The 26930-nt window shown below is 37.1% G+C and overlaps 1 protein-coding gene across 3 annotated transcripts in view; it reads left to right on the top strand.

The window, feature by feature from the left end:
* PTPRT (protein tyrosine phosphatase receptor type T) overlaps positions 1–26930 on the top strand; it is a 1378737-nt gene that overhangs the window by 1093213 nt on the left and 258594 nt on the right. The gene's annotated exons all lie outside the window — the stretch shown is intronic.

The following is a 26930-nucleotide window of genomic DNA, read 5'->3' as shown; positions in this document are numbered from 1 at the left end:
GTAGTTGGAACTCACTGAAGGTTTTTGAATAGAAGAGTAACCTGATCAGATCTGTGCCTTAGGACCATTTTACTGGCAGTCCTGTGAATGCTGGATTCAGAGGGAAGAAAATACAGGCAAGGAGCTCAGTTAAGAATTTGTTACAATGGTCCCTTTGAGAGGTGATGAGGGATGTAGTAGAAAGTTGTCATGTTAAGGAAAGAAGAGGACAGATGAGAAAGAACATCAGTCCAAATATTGGAGAGAATTCACTTTTTGAGTACACAACTTCAGTAGATTCTGTATGCATCTGCTTGGAGCATTATAACCTGTGGCAAGGATACCTCTAATTCATCTTTCATTTCTTTTAAACCTCACTCTCTCACCCCATATACCTAATCAGTTGCCAAGACAAGTCTATCTCCAAAACAACTCTTTCATTAGTCAACTTCTCTCCACTCACAGAGTCACCACCTTGCACCTAGCATACCATAATTGCTTAATTAATGCTTATTCATTGACTGACTTGATTTTGAACTCTCATCACCTCTCACCTCAACTATCATATTAGATATCTAATTGTTTTCCCTGCTTCAATGTCTCTTCCCTTTCAAACTAATTCTTCATTTATTCAATTAACCACAGAGATTCCCTATGACTTCTAGGATCAAATACAAATTGATCCTAAATCAATGTTAGTTCAACATTCAAAGTGCCTCACAACTGGTTTTAAACTGCCTTTTCAGGATTATTCTATTAAACTCCCCTTGGCTTTGCCAAGTTAAACTGGTCGTCTTGTTGCTCCTCATAAATGACACTTCTCTCAATTCCATCTTTGCTTAGCTTTTCCCTGCCCAGAAATGCACTTTCTCCTCACTTCCACCTTTTAGAATCCTTATTTTCTTTTAAAAATCATATGAAGCTCTACCTCTCACATAAGCCTTTCCTCCCTTCTCAGTCTCTAACTCTTCCATCGCCCCAAATTATTCAAATTTGTTTGTATTTATTTTGCATGGAGTTTGTTTATATGCCTATGAATAGTCATATTATCATCCTCCCCACCCTGCCCCAAAGAATATAAGCTCCTTGAGAGCAGGGACTAATTCATTTTTTTTCTTTTTATTCCCAGTCCCTAATTTAGTGCTTGGTACATAGTAGGAAATTAATAAGTGCTTGTTGTTTGACTGATGAATCTCATATGGCTATAGAACAGGAACATTGTTCAATAAATACTTGCTAAATAAATGATAAGGGGCAACTAGGTGGTACAGTAGATAGAGCACTGGTCTTGGGTTCAGGAGGATGGGAGTTTGAATCCACCCTCAGACTCTTGTTTCTTACTAGCTGTGTGACCTTGAATAAGTGATTTAACTCTGACTGTCTCACATCCAAGGACATCTTCAGTCATCCTGATTCATATCTGATCACTGGACCCAGTTGTCTCTGGAGGAGAAAGTGATTCTGGTGACTTAGCACAGTGCCCCCTCACTCAAATCCAATTCATGTGCTTGTCATGGCATAACCTTTCTTATGCCGTGGTCTTCTTAGAAAAATGAAGGAAAAACATCATTTTGAATGAATGAAAGTTGAATATACATAATTTTATAGTTTTAAAGCATTTTCACAATTCTCATAATCCTTAAAATAGACTTATAACATAGACTTAGCAGATATTTTTATATCTAATTTGTATGTGAGTAAAATGAGGTTCAGAGATGAGAAGTGGATAACCCAGATCAAAATTAAATATCCTAAGTGGATGAGATCACAGAATCATAAACTTAAAATTGGGAAGGACCTTAGAGGCCATGGAAATCATACCTCATTTTATGGGTAAAGTGACTTGTTCATAGTCATACAAGTAATAAGGAAAAAAAAGTCAGGATCTGATTCCAAGTCCCCTGCCTCCACATCTACTACACTTTCCACCATGAAACTCATATCTTCTGACTCCTGACCCAGCATTCTTCCTCCTGCCACCACCTAATAAATATGGTAAGCCAGTTAACTGAGATTTTACTGGATCACTGGAGAGAAGTAGTAACTGAGGAAGGATCACTCCTATTCTGTCTTGAAATATTTCAGGCTGACCACAGACTCATAACAGTTTCTTTTTTCTTTCTTTCTTCTTTTTTTCCCCTACATGATAAACTTTTATTAAGCACCATGTTTGTGAAAGGTACTGTGCTAGATGCTGAGGGGAAAATGATGAGTTTGGCCCCTGAGCTGAGACTGAAGGAAAATGAAGATTTGTAGAAGCAGAGATGAGGATAGTGTATATTCCAGATCTGGGATAGAATCCTCATAAATGCATAGGGCTAGGAGTTGAAATGATGAGTTAGAAGGAAAAACCAATAATCTACATTAGGTAAAATGGTGAGTGGAAAAGGAAATAGTAGAAAATAGCTTAAGAGGATAGGTGGGAGTGAGATGGTGCAGGAAAGTTAATGCTATAATGAGGAATAGGTACAATAATCTCAAAAGTTATTTCAGTAGGTGAGGCATATTGTAGAGGTGCAATTAACTGTATGACTTGCTTCTGTAGTCAAATAGCCTACTTGTGAAAGAAAATAAAGAGCATGGGGGGAAACAAATGGGAAATAAGTCCAGAATGACACTTTGGAATCAATCAAAACAACTCTGTATTTTAACTCACACTTAGCAAATTGGTAAAGATGACAAAATTTGGGGGAAAATAAATGTCAGAAAACAGACACACTAAAAACACGGCTGGTGGAACTGTGAGTTGATCAAATCATTTTTGGGAAGCTATCTAAAATTATGCTAAAAATAACAGAGAGAGCTAGACAGACACTGAAGTGTTTATCCTGACCCAGATATCCCAGTCCAAAGAGATTAAAAATAGAAAGGTCCCTTATACACCAAAATATTTAGAGCGGTACCTTTTTGTAGTAAAAATCAAGAAATAAAGTTGTTCATTAATTAGGAATTTACTAAATAAATTTTGATATACTAATATAAGGAAATAATACTTTGTTATGAGAAATCATGAATATGAAAATTCATAGGTGCATAGGAAACTTGATATGAACTGATAGAGTGAATCTGAATCAATAAAACAATATACACAATAATTTTGATGTTGTTATTGTTGTTCTTCAGTCATGTTTCACTCTTTGTGACCCTGTAGACATCCCTTTTTGAGTATTCTGTCCCTTTGGAACCTCCTGTCTTGGGCCATTCCTCACGCACTATGTCTCCTTATGAAAAGGGATATCAGTGATGGAGAAGAGAGGACTAACTTCCCTTGGGCACCTATCTTACTAAGTCCCTGATCAGTCAAGTTCATCCAAAAACACCGAGCTATAGTCCCTATCTCTCCTTTTTTTTCACATCTAGTAGAAAAAGGCATTGGAACTATGATTTTGTTGATTTAGGGGATTTTTTATCCAAGAGTTTCCTGGAGCACTGAAAGGATTAGTGACTTGCCTAGGATCACACAGTCAGGATGCATAAGTAGGAATGGAACTCATGTCTTCCTGTTCTTGTGTAGTTGTTTTCAATCATGCCCAACTCCTTGTGACCACATCCAAAGTATATTCTGGTTTTCTTGGCAGAGATTTTAAAAAGTGGTTTACCATTTCCTTTTCCAGCTCATTTTACAGATAAGGAAGCTGAAACAAACAGGGTTAAGTGATTTCCCAGGGTCACACAGCTAGTAAATGTCTGACACTGGATTTGAACTCATGAAGATAAATCTTCCTAATTCCAAGCCCAGTTATCTATCCAATGTGGCATCTACCCACCCACCCCCATCTTACTATATTCTTGCTTTATATCTACAATGTCACACCACTTCATTCTCACAAAGATTACTTCAGGAAAAAAGCTGGCAACACTCATTGTCTTCACTTCCTCACTTCATCTTTCATAATTTCTTTCTATCCCCACCCCCTCAACTGAGACTGCTCTCTTCAAAGTTACTTGCAAATTGCTAAATCTAATCACCTTTTCTCTGCCTTCATTCTTTTGGACTTCTCTGAAGCTTCTGGCACTGTTGACTGCTTTCTAATGGATGCTCTCTCCTCCCTCTGTGGCACTGCTCTCTTCTGACACTCTTCCTAGATTTCTGACCACCCCTTAGTTTCCCTTTTCTGGCTTATATTCCACTCTCTGTTCCTTAAGCATGAATGAGACACTAGATTATTATCTGGAATTTTTTTTGGACTTTCTTCTTTTATTTTTATGCACAATTTTTTTTTCTTTTAGCTTCTAAGTTCCTTGAAGGCAGGAGCTGACTTTTGTCTTTTTTTCTATTATCTTCACTTAGCACTCTGCCTGAAAAATATTATGCACTTAATGAATGTTTATTGATTGATTCATTGATTGATTGATTGATTTCTCTTAGAGATCTTTTCAGCTCCTATGGTTTTAATTATCATCTCCTTGCAGGCGACTTTCAGATCTATATACTATAATCTCTTTTCTGAGTTCCAGTTTTTCACCACCATACTCTTATGTGAAATATCAAAAAAAAAATGTTAAAACAGGAATCTCAAACTCACCGTGTCCAAGCAAAATCTGTATCTTCTCCTTAAGCTAAATTCTTAATCTGTCCCCTCTCTTCTCTTATGCGGCAATTACCCTAGTTCTGGACCTCAATAGTCTCTTGCCTTGACTGTGGCAGCAGCCTCCTAGTTGATTTTCTGATTCTAGTCTCTCTCCTCTCCAATCCATCCTCCATATTGGCTGCTGAAATAATCTTCCTAAAGTACAATCCGACCATATCATGGCCTAGATCGAGAATCCTCACTGTCTTATTGCCTGTAGGTTAATAGAGTCCTCAGTTTCATGTGTAAAGGTCTTCATAAACTAACTTCAACTGATTCCATGCCTTCTCACAGGGTTTCCCTCAGAACTGGAATGGTCTCCCTCCTCACCTCCATTTATTACCAGGGAGAGGAATATCAGGCCATAAATTAATTGATCTGCAACCACAGACAGGGCTCAAAATTCAGTAAATTTAGTGACTTTTTAGGAATGAACTAATTAAATATTTGATCAAAGCACAAAATCCCCCACTCTTGATTTATTAGAATTCTTAGCTTCCCTCAAAGATTATCTCATCTGTATGTATGTATATATATATATATATATATACATACAAATATATATATATATATATATATATATATATATATATATATATATATATATATCTATATACTTTCAGAATTGAAGACTCCCAGCCATTCTGAAGGGGTTGAAGTCCTTTGTCCCTTGCTCAAGCTGATCAGTTATTCCTGCCTCTTGTCCCAGGTGAAGGTCTCCTACTGCATCCCAGGCCATCAACAATCATTTTGACTTATGCATTGCCACTTGACTCTGATGATTTTGCAGGAGGTAGTAAAGTCGATGACTTTGAATAGCTTTGCCTCACTTAAATACAATTCACTTGCAAGTCAAGACATCAGCCTCTTGATGTCACTGGTCCTCTTGCAAAACGGAGGACAAACAACAACAGACCCAGTTGAATAAAACTTCTTACATATGCCTTTGTGCATGACCCTGCCCCCAACTACCAGGAGAGAAATAGAATAAACACACACATAATTAAATCATTAAACACCCTAGCTAGTTTTGCTAAACTTAAGAGAAAAACCAGTATGAAGCAGAAAAATAAAGCAACTTGGATTTGGGGGGCAAAAAAACAACAAAAAAGATTTATTAACTGTTGGATAAAGAGCGATTGGGAATGTCTGTAGGTAGATTCATTAAACAAGAAAGTTTCTGGGGAAATAACAAGAGAATGGCACCCGGGGCACCCAGACATTCAGATCCGATGATGAGCAGAAGTTTGGGACTTCATGTTATTATTAAACTTTATGCCTGATAAACATTCCCATGCAATAAGTAGTGTCATCTGTGTCCTGGAATGCACAAGGAACTTGACTGACACAATTGGACTTCTGGGACAGGTCATGTTCTGAAATCTAGTGCCAGGTCATCTGAATTAAAGACACCTATGGGATCTTTAACAATTCACCATTCTTGAGTCCTGGGGCTTGGCTTTCTTCTTCTCTTTGATTCTATGTATAGAAGACATTCTCAGTTACAAAGAAAACATCGCAGGGATCTGTCCCCAGAGCTGGCATTATGAGCCAGGATCTTTTAGGCAGTCTGGAGCTCAGATACAGGGCTTTTGTTAATTGTAGTATCTTTGATGTGGGACTGGAAGGGGCCTTAGAACTCATCTAAGCTAAGCACCTTCTTTTACAATTGAGAAAACTGAGGCCTATTGAGAGGAAATGACTTGATCAAGGTCACAGATAGTGAATAGCCAAACCAAGACTCCTCTGATCCCAGATCCAGTATTCTTTCTTCAAATCATTTTTTTTGATGGGCCATGTGGAAGAGGTTATATTTGAGCTGGACCTTGAAGAACAGATAGGCAGAAGTGGTGGGTGACATTTTAGGAAAAGAGAATGATGGGTTGAGTAAAGCATGGAAGCTAGGAAAAGAAACCTAGTCATAGTCTAGTTGGACTGTATCAATCAAAATATTTGTACAAAGGCTATTAAGACTTTTACCATGGGCCTTTTTGGCTCTTGGAATACAAAGACAGAGAAGATGAGGCAGCTAGGAGGCACAGTGGATAGAGCACCGGCCCTGGAGTCAGAGGACCTGAGTTCAAATCCAGCCTGAGACACTTAATAATTGTCTGTGTAACCTTGGGCAAGTCACTTACCCCAATACATTAAATAAATAAAAAAAGCTTAATACAAAAACAGAGAAGATGCAGACATTCCTCTTAAGAAGCTTATAGCTTGGGCAGCTAGATGGCGCAGTGGATAAAGCACCGGCCCTGGAGTCAGGAGTACCTGGGTTCAAATCTGGTCTCAGACACTTAATAATTACCTAGCTGTGTGACCTTGGGCAAGCCACTTAACCCCATTTGCCTTGCAAAAACCTAAAAAAACAAAACAACAACAAAAAAGAAGCTTATAGCTTAATGGGGGCAAGGGAAAAGGACATGTATATAAATAACTAAACCAGGGAGAGCTGGGTGGATGCAAAGGAGGGATTGATCAGCAAAGACAACATGAAGGAGGTAATGTTTGTGTTGCTAAGATTTCAAGAACAAATATGATTTCTGTGAACAAAAGTGAAAGTTAATGATATTTTAAGGGAAAAAAAGTCAAAATAAATTTAAATATCTGATAGAAAAGAGCACCAGGTATGGGGTTTGAAGGATAGTAAGTGGTCCATGCTAAACTGGACTTCAGTTTGTTGTCTGAAGTATGAAGTCTTAAGATAAGGCCTGAAGTCCAGCAAGTTTGGTCTCCAATTTCTTGGACAGAGAATCAGGGATGAATAACATTGATCTGAAGAGACAGTGAAATGGGAACCTCTCGAGACTTAGGTTTTAGTATTGCCTAAGTTATGTCCAGCTCAGTGCAATGGATAGAAATGGGCCTGAAGTCACGAAGGTTCATCTTCCTGAGTTCAAATCTGACATCCAGTACTTACTAGCTATTTGATCCTGGGAAAAATCACTTAAACCTGTTTACTTCAGTTTCCTCATCTCCAAAATGAGCTGGAGATGGAGCAAACCAATCTAGTATCTTTGCCAAAAAAACTTCTAATGGGTCACAAAGAGTGAGACAAATTGAAGATTGCCTGAATAATAACAATCTGTGGATGAGACTGGAGAATACACACAATCTAAGATAAACTGTTTACATTCATAAACACATATACTTAACCATACCCAAGCATACACAAAAGCTAACCTCTGAGTTTTTTCTTTCACAGACTTCCTGATGTTGTTCTCTGATGCTAGTAATAAATTAGTTTTGAATCCTGATTTAGCCACCAAATCTCTGTTCACCTTAGGACAAGTCATTTAATTTCTCTGGGCCTCACCTCCAAAATAAGAATAGTGAACTGAATGATCTCTAAGACCCCTTATGGCCTTGTCATTTGAAGGTTTATGATTCATAGTCTTTTCAGACTGGAAGAGATACTTAGAGATTGTCCAGTAATACTGCCCAATACTTATGAGGAAACTGAATCCTAGAGAAGGGAAGTAACCTGTCTAGGATTACCCAGCAATAAGTACTTAATAAGTGATTATTGACTAATTATTGACTGAAACAGTTAAGTAGTTGAGAAAGAATTTATAACCAAATCTTCTTATTTCTAGTCGTGTCCTTTCAACTCTACCTCCGTGGGTCCTATCTTAATGCAGCTTCAATGAAAAAATTTGTTATGAAAATAAAGCTACCAGTGCTCCCAGAGACCCAAAAGTCCTGTTGTATTTCTACAACATAAGTAAAATCATCAGCCCTTGGGGCTAGAAGGTACCCTAGAGCCTATTAAAGCCAATCATTGTCCCATTTTTTTCCTCTGTGTTTCTCCTAAAGGAAATGTTTTCTCTCCTGTCCATAAATATCACTTTTTGAGAAAGTGCTTTACCCAGCAGTTCCCCTGATTATTTTGCATATTCATGTGCCTTCTCATCCTTCTCTATCAGCCACTGGGAGGAGAGGGTGATTCAAGACCCTGACTGCTGGGGTTGGGGGAAGGGGGCTGGCAGCTACAATGCTGATGTGGGAGTTTTAAGTCAATGGTTGGTAATGATTGAAGGAGGCTAGACTGGGAAAAAGTATCTTTGAGTGGTCAGGAGGCTTTGTTTCCAATTTAAGATGAGGGTTGTAATTTCCTTCCTCTCTTGCAATCAGATTCCTGTAACATAGACTGTCATTATGGGCAATGATCACCTGCCGGCAGTGGAAGGATAATCATTGATTTAAAAATACCTAAAAATCATCATTTAAACTATGCTATGTTCATATCATAGACTTAACAATGGCTACCATAAAAAGAGCACCATGTCTTGGACTAGCAGTCAGACTTAGTTCCTAGTCACATCTCTGACACAAGATGTTTAATCAAGTGTATGAATTCTGGTGGAGTCATTTCTCCTGTTCTGCAATGTAACTTTCTTTGTGATCTTGTGCAGTTCAGTCTCCTCACCTGTCAATTGAGGGGGCTGGACTAGATGAGGGTCCCTCCTAGCCCCAAACCTATGATTCTTTTACCTATAGCTGTGCTCTCTTATGACTTATCTGGGCTTCAACCTTCTTACAACCAGATAAAGGGTATGAATTAGACAATCTTCAGAGATCCATCCAGATCTGGTGGTAGACTTCTGATTCTGTGATGTATACCTCAGCATATTCCTAATGTCACAGGGAATCCTAATACCAGACAGGCAAAGGGTATCTCTGAAAATTGAATTGCACCAACAGCAATTATAGCACAGGAAACAATCCTGCTCAGATCCTAGGTTTTATTCCAAAGACCAAGCTATTCCAGAGGTGCAGTCATAATTGCTGAGTTAGGGACACAAATCCAAAGATTCAATCTCAAGATTAGAGGATTCAGACCTAGGAGGAACTTAAAAATACTATTTTGTGCAATCCCCCATTTTTCTGATTCCTGTTTCAGTACTCTTTCCCTTATATCACACTGTCAAAACTTGCTCAATCTTGTAGGCATCCTAAAAACTTGGAATGTTCTATCTCACAGGGTTCTTAATCTTTTTTTATGTCATCAACCACTTTGGCAATCTGATGAAGTCTTATAGACTCCTTTTCAGAAAACTTTTCTTTTGCCTACATTGATAATTGATGGAAATTCTCATTTTCACTTGAATTTAATAAAACTAGAGATATAATTTTTTCCCCATCTAAGTCCCTATCATCCCCCACCACCCCCACCCTATGAAAGCTATCCAATGGAACAAGTTAAGAACCTATTATCTTGGAGAAATTAATGGTCATGTGCATTGTGATGCACTTAAGTTATTTCCTTTTTTTTGCAAATTTTATCAATCCCTTTGTTTTTAACATCATAGTTATTTCCACAGATAACCCTTTTTCTCCCACCCAGCAACCTTTTATTTCAAGAAAAATAATGAAAAGAAACAACCAGATCAACAAAACCAAACAATATATTAAACCTGACAGTGGTTGAAATATTAATATAAGCTAATATTTAGAATTCATTAATTTTTACAAATTACTTTATATAAGTTATTTCATTTAATCTCCTTTCCTTGACAGTCTTCCATCTCTTCAGCCATAGGAGTGTATTTTCCCTTTCTTCTGGCACAAGTTTTGATCACTATACTTACTTAATATTAAATTTCACTTTTACTATTTTTCTGATTGATTATAGTCATTCATATTGTTTTCCTGGTTCTATTGCTTCATTGTTCCTCAGTTCATGTAAATCTTCCCATGTTTTCTCTGAATTTCTACATATTGGTCCCATTTCTTCTCTCTTCTAATTAGATTTTCTCTCTTGGTTCTATTTATCAATATATTAAAGACCAAAACCATTTCTTTTTAAAAATATAGTTGTAGGGGCAACTAGGTGGCACAGTGGATAGAGCACCAGCCCTGGAGTAAGGAGGACCTGAGTTCAAATTTGGCCTTAGTCACTTAGCTGTGTATTCTTGGGCAAATCACTTAACCCCAAAGCTTTGCAAAAACTAAAAAAGAAAAAAAATGTAGATGTAACAAATGAGAAGTAACCTAAGGAGTCATATGGTATAGCCAACTTTCTCCAAGCACAATCATATATAAAGATGGCCATTAAAATTCCTAAAAATATCTATATAAATAATAATAATAATGATAACATACAGTAAAAATATGCTTTTTATTATTTGTGAGATCTTAAACTTTCCCTGAGGTTGTTAGCGCAGAGTCTAATGGGTATGGTATCAGGCATGCCACCCTAGGCTACTTCAAAAAGGCTTCATCAGCAAAAATTAGATTTATATGAAACAGAAAGATTGATCATTGTTCAGCTCCTCAAAATCTTTAGTCTAAACTATAGGGTAAAATACAAAATTCTCAGCCAGGAATTTTAAGTTCCTTTCCATATCTTTGGGCCTCATTACCCTCCCTTCCTCACCATAGTTTAAATTCTAACCAAGCTATTTTCTGGTTTTGATTCTTCCTCTCCAAGCTTGATAATTTGAGTAACATGATTTCCATCACTGGACCATATTGCTTCTATATCTTTAGTTAGGGATTCTTTTTATTAATGATTCATCCCAAGTATCATTTCTTCTATAAGCATTTCTGATTTCAACTCTTTGTTCTTCATAAAGTGAACTTTCTTTAAGCACTCTGCTTGAACCTCTCTCCCTCTCTCTTAGAAAATTCTATTTGTTTCATTCTTATCTGTAGAATGTACCTCACTGTGCTTTTCATATCATACTAAGTTAATACACTAATATGTTTTCTTGCTTTAGATTTTATTAATTTCTCCATTAATTTTTAGAATTTCTAATTTGGTATTTAATTGGGGGTTTTTGATTTGCTTTTTCTCTAATTTTTTAGTTGCATATTTAGTTCATTGATTTTGTCTTTCTCTAATTTATTCATGTAAGCATTTAAAGATATAACGTATCCCCTGACAGCTGCCTTGAGTATATTCCATAGGTTTTGGTATGGTGTTTCATTATTGTCATTATCTAGGATGAAATAATTAATCCTTTCTATAATTTGTTGTTTGATCCAATCATTCTTTAAAATGAGGTTATTTAATTTCCAATGAGTTCTGGATCTATATCTCCCTGGCCCAATATTGCATATGATTTTTATTGCATTATGATCTGAGAAAGGTGTATTCACTGTTTCTGCCTCTCTACAATTGATCATTAGGTTTTTATGCCCTAGTACATGGTCAATTTTTGTATAAGTGCCATATACTACATAAAAAAAAGTATATTCCTTTCTATTCCCATTCAGTTTCCTCCATAGGTCTATCATATCTGGATTTTCTAGTACTCTATTTACCTCCTTAACTTCCTTCTTGTTTATTTTATGATTAGATTTATCTAAATTTGAGAGTGGGAGATTGAGATCTCCCACTAGTAGAGTTTTTCTGTCTATGTCTTCCTGTAGCTCTTTCAGCTTCTCCTCTAAGAGTCTGGATGCTATACCATTGGGTGCATACATATTTAGTAGTGAAATTACTTTATTGTTTATGATACTTTTTAGAAGGATAGTTTCCTCCCTTATCTCCTTTAACACTATCTATTTTTGCAGCTGCTTTGTCAGAGATAAAGGTTGCTACCCCTACTTTTTTCACTTCAGCTGAAGCAAAATATATTTTTCTCCAACCTTTTACCTTTACTCTCTATGTATCTGCTTCAAATGAGTTTCTTGTAAGCAACATATTGTAGGATTCTGGTTTTTAATCCACTCTGCTATTTGCTTACTTTTTGAGGGAGAATGCATCCCATTCACATTCAAAGTTATAATTACTAACTCTTTATTGCCCTCCATGCTATCTTCCTTCTGTTTGTATTTTTCCCCTTTATCCATATTCCTCAGTGTTTTGTTTCTGAATACCGCCATCTTCTGTATGTTTGCCCACCTATATCAACCCCCTCCCCTTTCTTTCCCCTTTTCCTTTTCTCCTTCCCTTCTGTCTGTTAGTTCGTTTTTTCTACCCCTCCCCTTCCCCCTCCCCTTTTCCCCTTTTAATACTTGAAAGGAAAGATAAGTTTCTTAACTTAACTTAGTGTGTCTAAGTTAACTTTAAGCTAAGTCTGATGAAATGAAGATTTGGGTGGTTCTCACCTCATCCCTTCTTCCCCTCTATTAGGATGGGTCTTTTGCACTTCTTGATGTAATGAGATTTACCCCATTCAGTCTCCTCCATCCTCCCATCTCCTTACTGTCCCCCTTTTTAAGGACGTATTGTTTTAGGTGGAGTTTTTGCAAGGCAAATGGGGTTAAGTGGCTTTCCCAAGGCCACAAAACTAGGTAATTATTAAGTGACTGAGGCCAGATTAGAACTCAAGTACTCCTGACTCCAGGACCAGTGTTCTATCCACTGTACCACCTAGCCACCCAAGGTATTGTTTTTAAATCATTCTATCTGAGTCACAGAAAAGTTATGAGTGTCCATCACTTCTGGCTAAGTATATTCTTTCTAATAGATTTACAATTCTCAAGAGTTATGAGACTCTTTCTCCCAAGTGGGTATATTGCCAGTTTCATCTTATTGGATAGCAGTTTTTTTTTCTTTACCCATTTTCTTTTACCTTTTCATGTGTCTCTTGGGCCTCCTGCTTGATATCCAAATTTTCAATTTATCTCTGGTCTTTTCATCAGGAAATATTAGAAGTCTCCCATTTCATTAAATGTCCATCTTTTCCCCTGGAAGAGAAAACTCAGCTTTGTTGGGTAGTGGATTCTTGGCTGCATTCCAAGCTTCCTTGCTCTTTGGAATATCTCATTCCAGGACCTTTGATCCCTTTATGTTGATGCTGCCAGGTCCTGCTCCTTGGTATTTAAATAGTTTCTTTCTGGCTGCTTGCAGGATTTTCTCTTTTATCTGATAGTTCTGGAATTTAGCCACAACATTCCCTGGTGTTTTCATTTTAGGATCTCTTTCCAGAGGTGATCGATGTATTCTTTCAATAACTATTTTGCCCCCTGGTTCCATGATATTGGGACAATTTTCCATCACTAAGTCCTGTAATATTAAGTCCAGGTTTTTTTCTCTTCAATGTATTCAGGAAGGCCTATAATTCTCAGATTGTCCCTTCTTGATCTGTTCTCAAGGTCAGTGGTTTTGCTGATGAGGTATTTTGAATTTTCTTCTATTTTTTGATCTTTTGGTTTTGTTTAACAGAACCTTGTTGTCTCGTGAAGTCATTAGTTTCCATCAATTCCATTATTTTTTTAAGAGAAGAATTTACTTCACTTACCTTTTGCAACTCCTTTTGCAGTTGGTCAATTCTGTTTTTGAAGTTCTCCATTTTCCAAGTATAGTTTTGAGAGAATCATTTTCTTTTTGCATTTGCCCAATTGAAGATCTGAGAGAGTTATTCTCATTTTGTATTTGTCCAATTGTATTTTCCAAGGATTTGTTTTCTTGTTGCAAGGTGTTAATTTTTTCTTGAGTTTCTTTTCCCAATTTTTTTCAATTGATTTTTAAACTCCTTCCTGATTTTTTTTCAAGGAAGTCTTTCTGGGCTGGAGACCAATTCATATTCTCCTCAGAAGTGCTAGATCTCTCTGGGTTAGAATCTATTTCTTCTAAATATTTCTCTGTGGGGCCCCCTCTTGCTGGTCTTTCTTCATATTTCTAGGATCTTGTGCTGGGGTGGGACTGGTTCTCAGAGGTTTGCTTTTTAAGATCCTCGGGGCTTTGTTTACTTGGCTTAGTAATTCCAAGAACCAGCCAGTAGGGAGTGCAGGTTGCTTTCTCTGGAGTGTTTGGGGCCCTCAGCAGCAGGGTCTGAGCTGACCTTGAACAATGTGCTGAGCCCTGGGGGGAGGGAGTTAATCTCTTTCCCATGAGTGAACTCTGTTGCCCTGAGGGTCATGGGAGGTTATTTATATTGTTTGTTTGGGGCAAAAGGCTCCACTAAAAGTATGGAACTCAGGTCCACAGCCCAGCTGGTCCAGGCTTGCTCTGAGACTCTGTGCTGGAACTCACCCTCCCTTAGCTCCTCTCTCCTTGGCCAAAGACTGCGCAGCTAAAGTTGGATCTCAAATTCACCAAAGTCTCTATGGCTTAGGCTGGCCCTCTCTGGCTTCTTCTGCCTGCTGTTCCCCATGCTGATCCTCTGCTCTCATCTCCCAGTTCACCCACAGTTCCCTAACATAGACCTTTTTTGATAGGTGGTCTTCTCCTAGCTTCTCTTTCTGGATTTTGTCGATCAAATTTCTATTAAGAGGTTTCTTTTCCTGTTGTTTTTGAGGGGAAAGAAGAGCGTTTAACACAGTGCCTGTCTTCTCTCTACCATCTTGGCTGGAAGTCCCTTCCTCTTTCCCTAAGTGTATTAATGTATTGAATTCATCTATCTCATTCAATGTCCTTCATTATGGAAAGGACCATGCCCCATTTATTTTTGTCTTGCCTCCCATCCAACCTCATAGCATCCTTTACATGCTGTTCTTTACATGCTTAATTCACTGTAATAATTTTTGAAAATAATTAATTGAATGTCTAAATGACATTTATATCCTCCTTAGGATTTATATCCTTTCCATTTATATTCTCCTTAGGATTTTTTCTGTTCTGCTCCTAGCCTCCTTAGCAGGAAGGTGAAGGTTATGTGCTGACTCCAAAAATGATATTTTCATACAGGTTTGTTCTAACAAAGTAATTTTAGTCAGATTCTCCTGGCTTTAGTCATTTAAATATAAACATGCCCAGTCATAAATATCATTACCCATGTTAAAGAATCCTGGTGAAATTAGGATTTGGAGTTTCTATACACTTTTTATCCATCTGAATAAAAGATGTGGCATTAATGTAAATCTTTACATCAGCCTGGCCTCTGGCTAGAATTTCTGACTCTTATTTATTCTTTAGCTTTAGGACAGTTTTGTTACTCTTGGTTCATCTTTTGGAGGAGATAAGAAATATAGGCCAAATTCTCCATTTAAGTGTCTAGGCTAAATTGTTTATCCTCCTGGACTAGCTTATAAGGCAATGAGGGTGAGGAAAACAGTGTATCAATACCACATTGCATAGATCGCCTTAAATGCATACTTAAATATGTGATTTACAATAGTCTCATGCAAATAGACCATACTGGGATCCATTCAGAGGTTGGATTTGAACTTCCAAGTTAACCTCCAAGTTCCCATCTAGCTCTGAGATACTCTGGTTCTGTGATCTTCCCAGTGTCATTTGCTTTCTTCTCTTTGCTCTCTTATATTCTCTTCACAGATACTTGTTCCACCCACCCTTAATCCCCTAACTTCAAGCCCAAGAAAGAACTCAAATTACTAGCTACCACTATAAATGTGTGTACATGTACACAGTATAAACTCAGTTTCTCATATATAAAATGGGAATAAGAATACTTATAATACTTACTACATAGGACTATCATTAAGATTTAATGTATAGGGGCAGCTAGGTGGCACAGTGGATAGAGCACCAGCCCTGGAGTCAGGAGTACCTGAGTTCAAATCCAGCCTCAGACACATAATAACCTAGCTGTGTGGCCTTGGGCAAGCCACTTAACCCCACTGCCTTGCAAAAACTAAAAAAAATAAGATTTAATGTAAAAAGTCATATAATAGGTATTTATAGAATGCTCTGAACTTAAATCATCATGAATATGCAAACTTTGAAGTGCTATGTTAATATCAACCATTATTTTCTCTTCTCTCCTAGTATGCTTCTTACATACACATACATAGACACCTCTCTGTCACCTTTGCAAAAGAGACAACCCAATTTTTTGTTTAGTGTCTCTTAATAAGAGTTTTTGCTATTCTAGTGAATGAAATGGAGTGCCACAAGAGGAATAATCATATTCTAGTTTACTTAGACCAGGGCTATTATGATGAAAGGATAGGTATAACTAGGGTGTGGTAATAAAAGGTTTGCCAAATGGTGCTAAATCTAGAAGGTGCTGACATTTGTATTCCTTCAGCAACTTAGAAACACTGTATTGTAGCATTAATTAAAAAAAGGGGGAAGTTACCTGTTGAAGGCTAGGGTGAGTTCCTCCTTTGTGACTAATATAATACATAGGAACATATTTCCTTCTACTTACCCCACCTCCCCCCAAGCATAAAATTCATGATTATAGCTCTTCTGAAGAGAAAGTTATAGAAAGAAGGAATGACCAAACAATTAGCAAATTGGAAAGCAATATAGTAGCTGTTATTTTTTCCCAACCAGATTTTTTTCCCATGTCTATTATAGAAAAGATGGATAAAGATAGATACATATATGAATATATAGCTGCATTGATAGGTACATAGATAGAACTTAGAATAGATGGATGAGTAGATAGATAGATAGATAGACAGATAGATAGATGGAACATCAGATAGATGGATAATATATAATAATGCTGGATCTATACTTAGAGGACTTAGATTGAAGTCCAACTCTACTACTTACTACCTCTGTATCACTTGGGTAAGTTTTGATTTGTCTCCTCATTTGTGAAATAAAGGGAGCAATCAATAAGCATTTATTAAGTATCTATTATATGCCAGACATTATTATAGGCATTGGGGTTACAAATACAAAGAGTGAAATAATCCTTACTTTCGACAAGTTTGCAGAGTGAGAGAAATAACAAGTATATACAGTTTACATATAAAACTAATCAGTATAAATGAATTATTGTTTGTTCTTTGTTTTTGAAGAGAACCATGATGTCAAGAACATGATGTCATACCTTGTGAGTGAATTGGATTTAAGTGAGACACTGTTCAAAACTAAAAGTCTCACTGTCTCCTCTAGAGAGCCATCCAATGGTAAGATATGGATCAGGACAACTAGAGATGACTCTAAAGTTATAGGAGATCTTAGTCTTTTTAAGCTAAGATCTTTCCCAGGTCTCAGGTTGTGTGAGGCAAAGGTCAATTCAGTGATTAACACTAGGTAAGAAATTAGGGCCAAAATGATCTCTTTTGCCCAGGCCAAAAAGATACATAAATAAAATCATCTGCAAGGAGAAGACTCTCAGGGTTTTTGGTCAACAGAAACAATTGCTTACAAAACAATTATAAGGTAATTTGAACAGGATGGTTATAGCATTTGGGGATAGTCAGGAAAGGCTTCATATAGAATGTAATATGTGAGCTGCATCTTAAAGGAAGAGAGGAACAGGTAATGACGGGTACACTCCAGGTATGTAGGGTAGCCTGGATAAAAGGATGTAGAGAGAGAATAAAGAATTAAATGTGAGGAACAGAAAAGAAGACCAGTTTGACTGGATCACAGAGTGCAGCATAGGAAACAATAATCAATAAATATGGAAAGATAGGTTGGGGTCAAGTTGTATGTGACTTTTCAAAGCCAAAGAGAGCCAGGATCCCCTAGAATAATGTTAGAGCAGAGACATAAATCTTGCACACACCATTCCTGTGTGTGATTCAAACCAGTTTAAAGTATAATAGGAAAATATTTAATGAAATTAAATGAAAATACAGTAAAAGATAATATTAATATATGGATTTCTATGTAAAATGTGCCTATGAGGATCCTTATTTATGACTTAGTAGTCCTATTATTAATTGAATTTGATACTGTACTAGAGGCATGCTAGAAGAAATTATTAGATTTGAATGAAGGGAAGATCTGAATTTAAGGAAAATCACTTGGAGTAAGGATGATGGACTTGAGCAGTGAGAGACTTAAATAGATAGGTTGTTGAAATAATCTGAACAAGAGGTAATGATGACTGAACTAAAGATGGAGTATCAATAAGAGCCAATAGGAGTGATGAGAAGGTTGGGTATGAGAGATGTAAAGGAAGAAATTTGGCAACTGATTGGATATGCAAAATGACAGATAGAAGACCAGAATAAGACCGAGATATTTATGAAGGAAAAATATTCTGGTAATTTTTGCCTGTAGTATTAAAGAAATATTATCTCTGCTTGTCTGGCATTTTCTGTGAACCTCTGACTTCCTCCCTTTTGTTCAGCCTACCCCTCTTCTGAAATGTAAAAATTTTAACCTCAGCCCCTTCACTCTACCTCTCCTCCACCTGCCTGTGGCACATTGCCTTCCAAGGTATATGCCTAAATCTAGTCATATCCAGGTGGGATATTCTTTGATCCTTCCCCCTGACTCCTCCCTTGCATAGGACGTGGGCTAGGCTCCCAATAAAGGTTCTGATCACTTTCTCCTCCATGCTGGATCTTTATTGATCTTAACCCAGCCACCCATCTTGTGGCTGTTCCTCTTTCCTCTTCTTTCTTCTTAACTGTTTTTGATATTCTCATCAAAGCAGCTTGTAACTGTTTCTTTTTTTGCTTAAATGTTACTGTCTCTTTAAAAATTCACTTTCTTTACCTTGCTGCCACTTTAAAGAACTCAGTGAATTAACTTGTAACTTTTTTGCAGTATTCTATGAATGAAAATTTATGACTTTTTTCACCTTCCTGAGTCAGAAAGCCTCGTGATTTCTTCACTGTTAAATAAACTAATCCTTGCCAACCCCCTCTCCTGAGCAATTTTCCTTGCTTCATATGGTAAGCAAACAATATGACATGAATTAAATATGTGAAATCATGTAAAAATCATAAAAACATAACAGTCATGTTACAAAAAATAAAAAATAAAAAACCATGCTTCAGTTGGAAGTGCATAGCATTTTTTATCATAATTTCTTTGAATAATTATAAGGATCAAAGCATTATGTCTTCTGTAGCTGATCATCATTATATATTGCTATTACTGTGCATAATGATTTCTGGTTCTTCTCACTTCACTCTGAATCAATTCATATAGGTCTTTTCAGATTTTTCTGAAATCATCCCCCTTGTAATTTCTTATTGCACAATAGTAGGCCATCACCACCATATAAATTATTTAGCCATTCCCCAATTATTGAACATTCCTTTAATTTTCAATTCTTTACCATCACAAAATGAGCTACTATAAAAATTTTTGTATGGGTACTTTTCATTTTTCTTTGATTTCTTTGGGATACAAACCTAGTAGTGGTGTTGCTTAATCAAAGGATATGCACAGTTTTATAACCCTTTAGGTCTAATTCTAAATTGTTTTTCAGAATGATTGAACTAATTCACAATTCTTCCTACAGTGCATTGGTATCCCTTTTTCTCCACATTCTCTACAACATATATCATTTTCCTTTTCTGTCATTTTAGACAATATGATAGATTGTGAGGTGGTACTTCAGAGTTGTTTTAATATAATTGGTAATTTAGAGCATTTTTTTTGACTGTGGGTAGATCTGAATTTTTCTTCTGAAAACTGTCATAGAGTTAATTGTTAAAACCATGAGACCTGATGAGGTTAGAAGACAAAGTAGGGGTGGCTAGGTGGTACAGTAGATAGAGCACTGGCCCTGGAGTCAGGAGTACCCAAGTTCAAATCCAATATCAGACTGTGTGGCTGTGTGGCCTTGGGCAAGCCACTTAACCCCATTGCCTTGCAAAAAAAAAAAAACAACCTAAAAGAAAAGAAAGACAAAGTACAGAATGAGGAGATAGGACAGAACCTTGGGGAATATTGAGAGTTCAGGATTGTGACCTGAAGGATGCGCCAAGGAAAGACACTTAGAAATCAAAGGTGAATCATGAGATCCTAGCATCACAAAAACCTGGAGTGCAAAAAGTATCCAAGAAGAACAAATGATCAACAGAGTCAAATGCAACAAAGATGTTGAGCAGTATTACTGAGAAAAGACTGTAGATTTAGCAATTAAGAGTTCAATGACAAGACTATCCTTTCATCTGTCACTCTTCTAGTATGTAACTAGAGATTTACAACTCCAAGTATAGCTTGGAGCCCTTGCAGTCTTCTTGCATTTCACTGCTCAACCCCCTCCCCCCACCCATTCCCTCCACATACTCCTAACTGTATCCAGTCACCTGGAACTTCTAATCATTTCTCATCTTTACCATTCTCCATACCTGAAATGCTCTCCCTCCTCAGTCTTTTACAGAAAGAAATTCACAACCTCTCTTAATTCTAATGTCTTCCCTCTGTTATTTATTTCCTGTTTATCCTGCACATAGCTTATTTGTACACATTTGTTTTCTGTTTCCCTTATTAGACTATACACTCTATAGGAAGAGACTGTCTTTTTGACTTTTGTTTTGAATCCTGGCACTTGTTACAGTGACTGGCACCTACATAGTAGGGTCTTAATAAATGTTTATTGATTTATATTGTGTTTGATGATATCATTAATAAGATGTTCTCTAATAACATTAATAAGATGCTCCCATTTTATTGCTCGCTTTTTCCATCTTTCCTTTTTTAAGACCAGACTTGTGATTTCATCACCATAGGAAGCTCCCAGTATAGCAATCCCCTCTACCTATAATATACCTAGATATTGGGAATTTCTAGTCTTTGAGAATTGTCCAAAGCACTGAGAAGTTAAGAGATTTACCCAGAAGTATACAGCTGGTGTGTGGTGCAGGCCAGATTTGAACCCAGGTCTTTCTGACCTCTACAGCAAATCCAATCACAACAAAGCTGCTTCTCTTAATCCTATTATCAATATTAAATTAGCTATATTTTATTCCTAAAGGATTGAGAGTCTGACTTGGTAGAATTTAGCAGGTACATCGGGGTCCTTATGATCCCTGTACTGGAAACAGCAGCACTAGCAATAATGACGGGAATGAAGATAACAATCACAAATATACTAGCAACAAAAGCATTTGGGAAAATAGAAAGTCATAGCCGAGTTACAGGAATGCTCACTCAGAAACATCTATGCATTCATGCTTTACTCCAATGTGAAAATGTTCACATTTTCTTTTTCTTTTTTTTTTTGGTTGTTAGGAGACCAAATATTAAACACAATAGTTTCTTCTATCCAGTGAAAAGATTTTTTCCCCTTTGCCCAGAACCTCCTTTTAGAAAATTGGTGTCTGAGGCTGTTACAGAAACAAAAGGTTATAACCACGTGACACTATAGCAACTAGTTGAAAATGTGAAAAATTAATTCCACATGTTGTTCTGTGGAAACAAAACACCCAGTCTGATCAAGGTCACCCTCATTTTCCACCCCCAACCCTTGCCACCATTTAACTGACAGAATGAGCCAGTCACATTGGGAGCACCTAGATACAGCCTAGAAATCCAGTTATCCCAGTCTGCCCCTCACCATTTTAAATGACTGCCTGCTTTGAAATCAGGTCTGATTCAGAAGGTTGCAAACCAGAGATGATGGTGGGGTTGAGCAAAAGCCCTTTTGATCTGCCCTAGTCTCTCTCTGGAATCATTCTCCTCAATCCATGCAATTCTCTGGTTTCTTCATTGCTTTTCTGTGGAATCTTGCCAGGGCCCAGTTACCTAAACAGAGTAAGACCCACCAAGACTTTTTGAGATGTAGAGTCTCCATTTAGAAGCCAGTAGGGAATAACTATGAGTTCTCAGTTTGCTGCTGTTAAAAAAAATTTTTTTCTTCCTTTCTGCTTCAAAACAAAAATTCACTGATACATCACATTACCTTGGGGAAGCTGCAGAGTTACCCCCATCCCTTTCCTTGACCTCTCTCTTTTCTTTCTTCACTCCTCTGCACCCTCATCCCACTAACTTCATAAAACTAGAGACTTAAATTTTTTAAAGACTGTTTCTGACAAAGCTGGGAATTAGATTTGGTGGAGCCCTTCATAAAAAATTGAAGGCTTGCTATATTAACATACATTGATTTATTCATGGTGTTTCATTACAAATAAGTGAGGATCCTGTAATATCAGGAAAGGTTAGGGGCGCAGGAGAGCCCGGTATATTATATTGACAGCTCAGTTGAAATTGAGCTGCTTTTGGATTGAATTTGGAACATAGGGAAGGAATTGGCTAGTAAATAAGTCATGAGTTTTACCTCCAAGTGTCTGTATATCAATGCACTTGCCACCACTACATGGAGCAGAACTCGGATGGAATTTCAAGCGGGTGCTTGAAATGGCCATGCTTTCCATTAAAGGTGTGTGTTTCCTATGCCAGTAACAATAACCTCCTCTATTAATAATAATAACTGACATTTGTATAGCACTTTGCAGTTTGTAAAGCAATTTATATCTGCTATCTTTCTGAGACTTCACAATAACCCTAGAAGGTTTTTATTGGTGGTAGTCCTTTGTTCTCCAGGAGAACTGTGACATCAGGAAGGAGATGTCTTGATGTGCAAGTGAATTGAATTTAAGTGAGAGGTTTCTGTGCAAAGTCACCAGTCTCATTCTCCTCCAGACCCATCTGGGTCCAGTGACCAGATATAGATCAGGATGACTGGGGATGACCCTGGATATAGGGGGAGGCCTTAGCTTTTGGAGCTAAAGTCCTTCCCAGGTCTCAGTTTATATGAGGAAATGGACATTCATTGATTAAGGATAGGTAAAAAAAGAGGCAAAGAGTCTCCTTTTTCAACAAATCAAAAAAATAAAATCAATCTGGGATGGGAAGACCCTCAGGGCTTCTAGCCAAAATGGAAACAATTTTTATTTATATTCAATCACAATCCAAATAATGACCAAGTGAGGTTTGGACTAGTACTTACTCTAGGAGATAGTCATCTCCATTTTGCAGATGAAGTAAGGATCTAATGGGTTAAGTGACTTACTCAGGATCATAGCAAATAACTGTCAGAGTCAAAATTTGAACCCAGATCTTCTTAAGTTAGGGTTCAGAATTCTAAAAATTATGCAATACTGCATCACATTCTCTGTGGTAAGTTGGGACTTTTTTTTTTCACAGTCTAGTTAGATAGAATGAAGAGAATGAAGAAATTCTTTTTTTTTCCATCTCAGTGTGTATAATACAAAGATGAGGTAATCTTTAGTAAGTGGTAAAGGTGCAATATCCAGAGCAGTGATCCAGCTAGTTATGAGGAAAACCTTGTTTGATCAAGATAGTCTCTAGATGGGACCTCTGCTTTCTGTTCTTGGGCAGACTTGAAGGGAGCTGATTATGGGAGGACCAATTTCTCTCCATCTCTAACTTTGCTCCTAAATTTTGGTCACTTCCTCTAATTGGAGATGGAAATATCAGCATGGTACAACATAATGAATCTTAGATTTAATGTCAGGAGACCTGAGTCCTGGATTTGATGGCAGGAGTACTGATTTGGAATATGAAATCTGCTACTAACTACTATTATGACCTTGGGCTGTTAACTTATATATTTTTTTAGGTTTTTGCAAGGCATATGGGGTTAAGTGGCTTGTTCAAGGCCACTTAGCTAGGTAATTATTTAGTGTCTGAGGCCAGATTTCAATGGGCCAGGGCCAGTGCTCTATCCACTGTGCCACCTAGCCACCCCAGCTGTTAACTTAGGACTTAGTCTTCCCTCCTATCAATTGAAGAGGTTGAACTAGATGAGACCTAAGTATCATCCCCAGCTCCAGTCCCAAAATGATACAATCCCACAGACCTTTCCTATTATTAAGATACAAAAATCATTCTATGATACTTCTGTATATGAGTCTTGTCTGGTGGTATAATGATATTGTCTCTGGTCTAGGAACCTAAAGGTCACATTTGCATTTGTAATCACAGCTCTGTCACAATTTGATAAACTAGAGGAAAGTTTTTTCTTAAATGGCTACAACCAAGGAATTCATCACTGAATAGCCAACCAATAGGTGATGAGCCTTTAATGACCCCAAGCTTCTTCCCAAAACAGAGGTTCAACTTGTCAACAGCTATATTTTTTCCCATGATTCTTTTGAGTTGTGATTTTTATAAATATCATGTTTCAAGTATTGAATCACCATTATCTCCAAAGAATTAAGTTGAGTGTCAAGCAAAGGGTAATGTAGAAAGACTTAGTGGGTGTGAATACCCCATTACACTTTAGCCCTGAAGAAGAGAATGGGAGAAGTGATATCAAAAATGTCATCACAGTGATGTATCCCAGAAAAGAAGGAGGGCTTCTCCTGTAGAAAGATTAACAAATAATCAACAAATGGACAGCCTGTATCTTGCGATAATTGTTTCTATATAATATCAAGAGACCTAAAAGCAGGTCACCAGAATGTTGAGTGGAGTCCTGTGAGGTATTTAAAGGAGGACATGGACAAAGCTTCATATAGATTTAGAGGTCATGGATGGATTAAGATCTGCAGTACTGTCAGGACTACCCATGACCATGAGTTCTCAGATTCACCCAAGTCTCTTAGTATCAGAGAAAAAGAGAAGTGTATCATTGGTCCAAACAGACAAAAACAGCCTTCAGCTTCTTTTTATGAACAATAAATGACTTGTTTTCCAACCTGAAAGTGATTTTTGAAGTCAAATTTCACATTCTATGCCGGCTAATGCATTCTTATTTTTAAGTTTCATAATGAAAAATGACTTCATTCTCTCAAGTGAAACACACATACTGTCAGGCAGCTATTAGAAGACAAAGAAATTATATTTATATCATGTTTTATGGTTGCAAAGCACTTTTCCACACATGTTGCTTTATTTAATCCTAATGATAAACCTGGAATGGCCCTGAGAGGAAAAAGTATTATCACTATTCCTTGAAAGAGAAGGAAACTGTCTAAAAGATGATGTGACCTGTCCAAGGTCTCTAACTTTGATGTCCTGTCTTCAATATCTACCTATTCATATACATCATCCTTTCAAAGGAGGTTTCTAGCTATTAGCTTTAAGAAAATAGTGGCTGTGCCTAAAAGTGAGGAGCTGAAGTCTGGCTGAGCCTTCAGTTTTTAAGATGAGAATGAGTGAAAGTTATACTAAAGACCATTTTCCTATTGTTTTGTGTTAAATCATACATATACCACAAAGAGATGCCTCATATCACTTCTCTCTTCTTTCTGAGGGCAGGAAAGGGAGAAGTAGAGTAAGATTTAGTCTAACATGATTTAAAAAATTTTTTTTCAATGTTATTTCAGCTTGCCCAAAAATTCTTTCCTAGGATTCACAGGGAAATGGCAAGATTTTTATAAGACCTAAAAATGGAAGGAAACATTAATTTTACAAATGAAAAAACTGAGTTCCCAAAACTGTTAGGTTTGTCAAAGTAACACCGAAAAATACAGCATAATTAGGATTTTAACACAAGATTTCTATATACAAATTCAGAGCTCTTTCTGAGATACCACCATGCTTTTGGTACAGGAGAATGAAAATATAACAGACCAAGAAATACTCTATCAGATCTATGGAAAGGGGATAAATTTATAACCAGACAAGACTTAGAGTACATTATAAAAGTACATTATAAAATGAAAAATGAATGATTTTGACTATTTTAAATTAAAAAGGTTTTGTACTAATAAAATCAATGCTGCCAAAACCTGGGAAACAATCTTCACAGCTAGGGATTCCAATAAAGGTCTTGTTTCCAAAAGATATAGAGAATTGCATCATAGTTATAAGGTCACAAGTCATTCCCCAATTTATAAATAGCTAAAGGATATGAATAAACAGTTTTCAAATGAAGAAATTAAAGCCATATATAATCATATGAACAAATACTCCAAATCATTATTGATTAGTGAAATGCAAATTAAAACAACAATGAGGTATCACTTCACACCTATCAGATTGGTCAAAATGAGAAAAGGGGAAAATGATCAATGTGGGAGGATTGGGACACTGATGCATTGGTGGTGGAGTTGTGAACAGAAGAATGAAAATAGAATACATAGTGAGAAGAAAGCAGGAGAGTATATAAGCATCTAGATAATAGCAGTCCTCTTATGGGGGCACTAAGTGGCACCTGGAGTCAGGAAAATTCATCTTTCTCTGTTCAAATCTAGCCCCAGCCACTCAATGGCTGTGTGGTCCAGGGCAAGTCAACCATATTTACCTTCGTTTCCTCATCTATAAAATAGGCAAGAGAAAGAAATAACAAACTATTCTAGTATCTTTACCAAGAAAACCCCCAAATGGGATCTCATGGAGTCAGACATGACTGAAACAGCTGAATAAAAGCAACCCTCTTCTTACCCTAATATCTTCCCTACTTGATCTACCCTAACTTCAAAGCCACTGAATTGTCATAGATTTGCATAGTGGGACCTGAGTGAAATGACTGAACAACAACAGTAAAGTTTTCAAAGCTCTTTCCATTTAAAAATCTTGTAGGATATGTTGTGCAAACTTTAATATCCGCATTTTACATTTCAGGTAACTGAGTATCATAGAAATTAAGTGATCTTTCCAGGGTCACATAGGGTAAAGGCCAGAATTCAAAATCAAGTGTCCAAGACAGTTGCCAATATACCTGTCTGCCCCTCCAGAAACTGATGCTGGACTAGTAGTGAAGGGTAGAGAGATAATCAAGAAACACTGATTAACCTATTCTGTTCCAGTCACTGGATGGGAAGTGCTTGGGAGAAAAAGAAAGACCTGAGAGCCCCTAGGATGGCCTAACACTGATGGAAGAGACAGCATAGAAACTATGTACATGTCAGGAATACTTGGAAGTAATGACAGAGGGAGAAGGTCCAAGAAAGAACTGAACA

The sequence above is a fragment of the Macrotis lagotis genome, chromosome 1, assembly GCF_037893015.1.
Source record: "Macrotis lagotis isolate mMagLag1 chromosome 1, bilby.v1.9.chrom.fasta, whole genome shotgun sequence".
Taxonomy (NCBI): Eukaryota; Metazoa; Chordata; class Mammalia; order Peramelemorphia; family Peramelidae; genus Macrotis; species Macrotis lagotis.
Note: the sequence above shows the minus strand (reverse complement) of the source record. Positions and strands in the feature narration are given on the sequence as shown.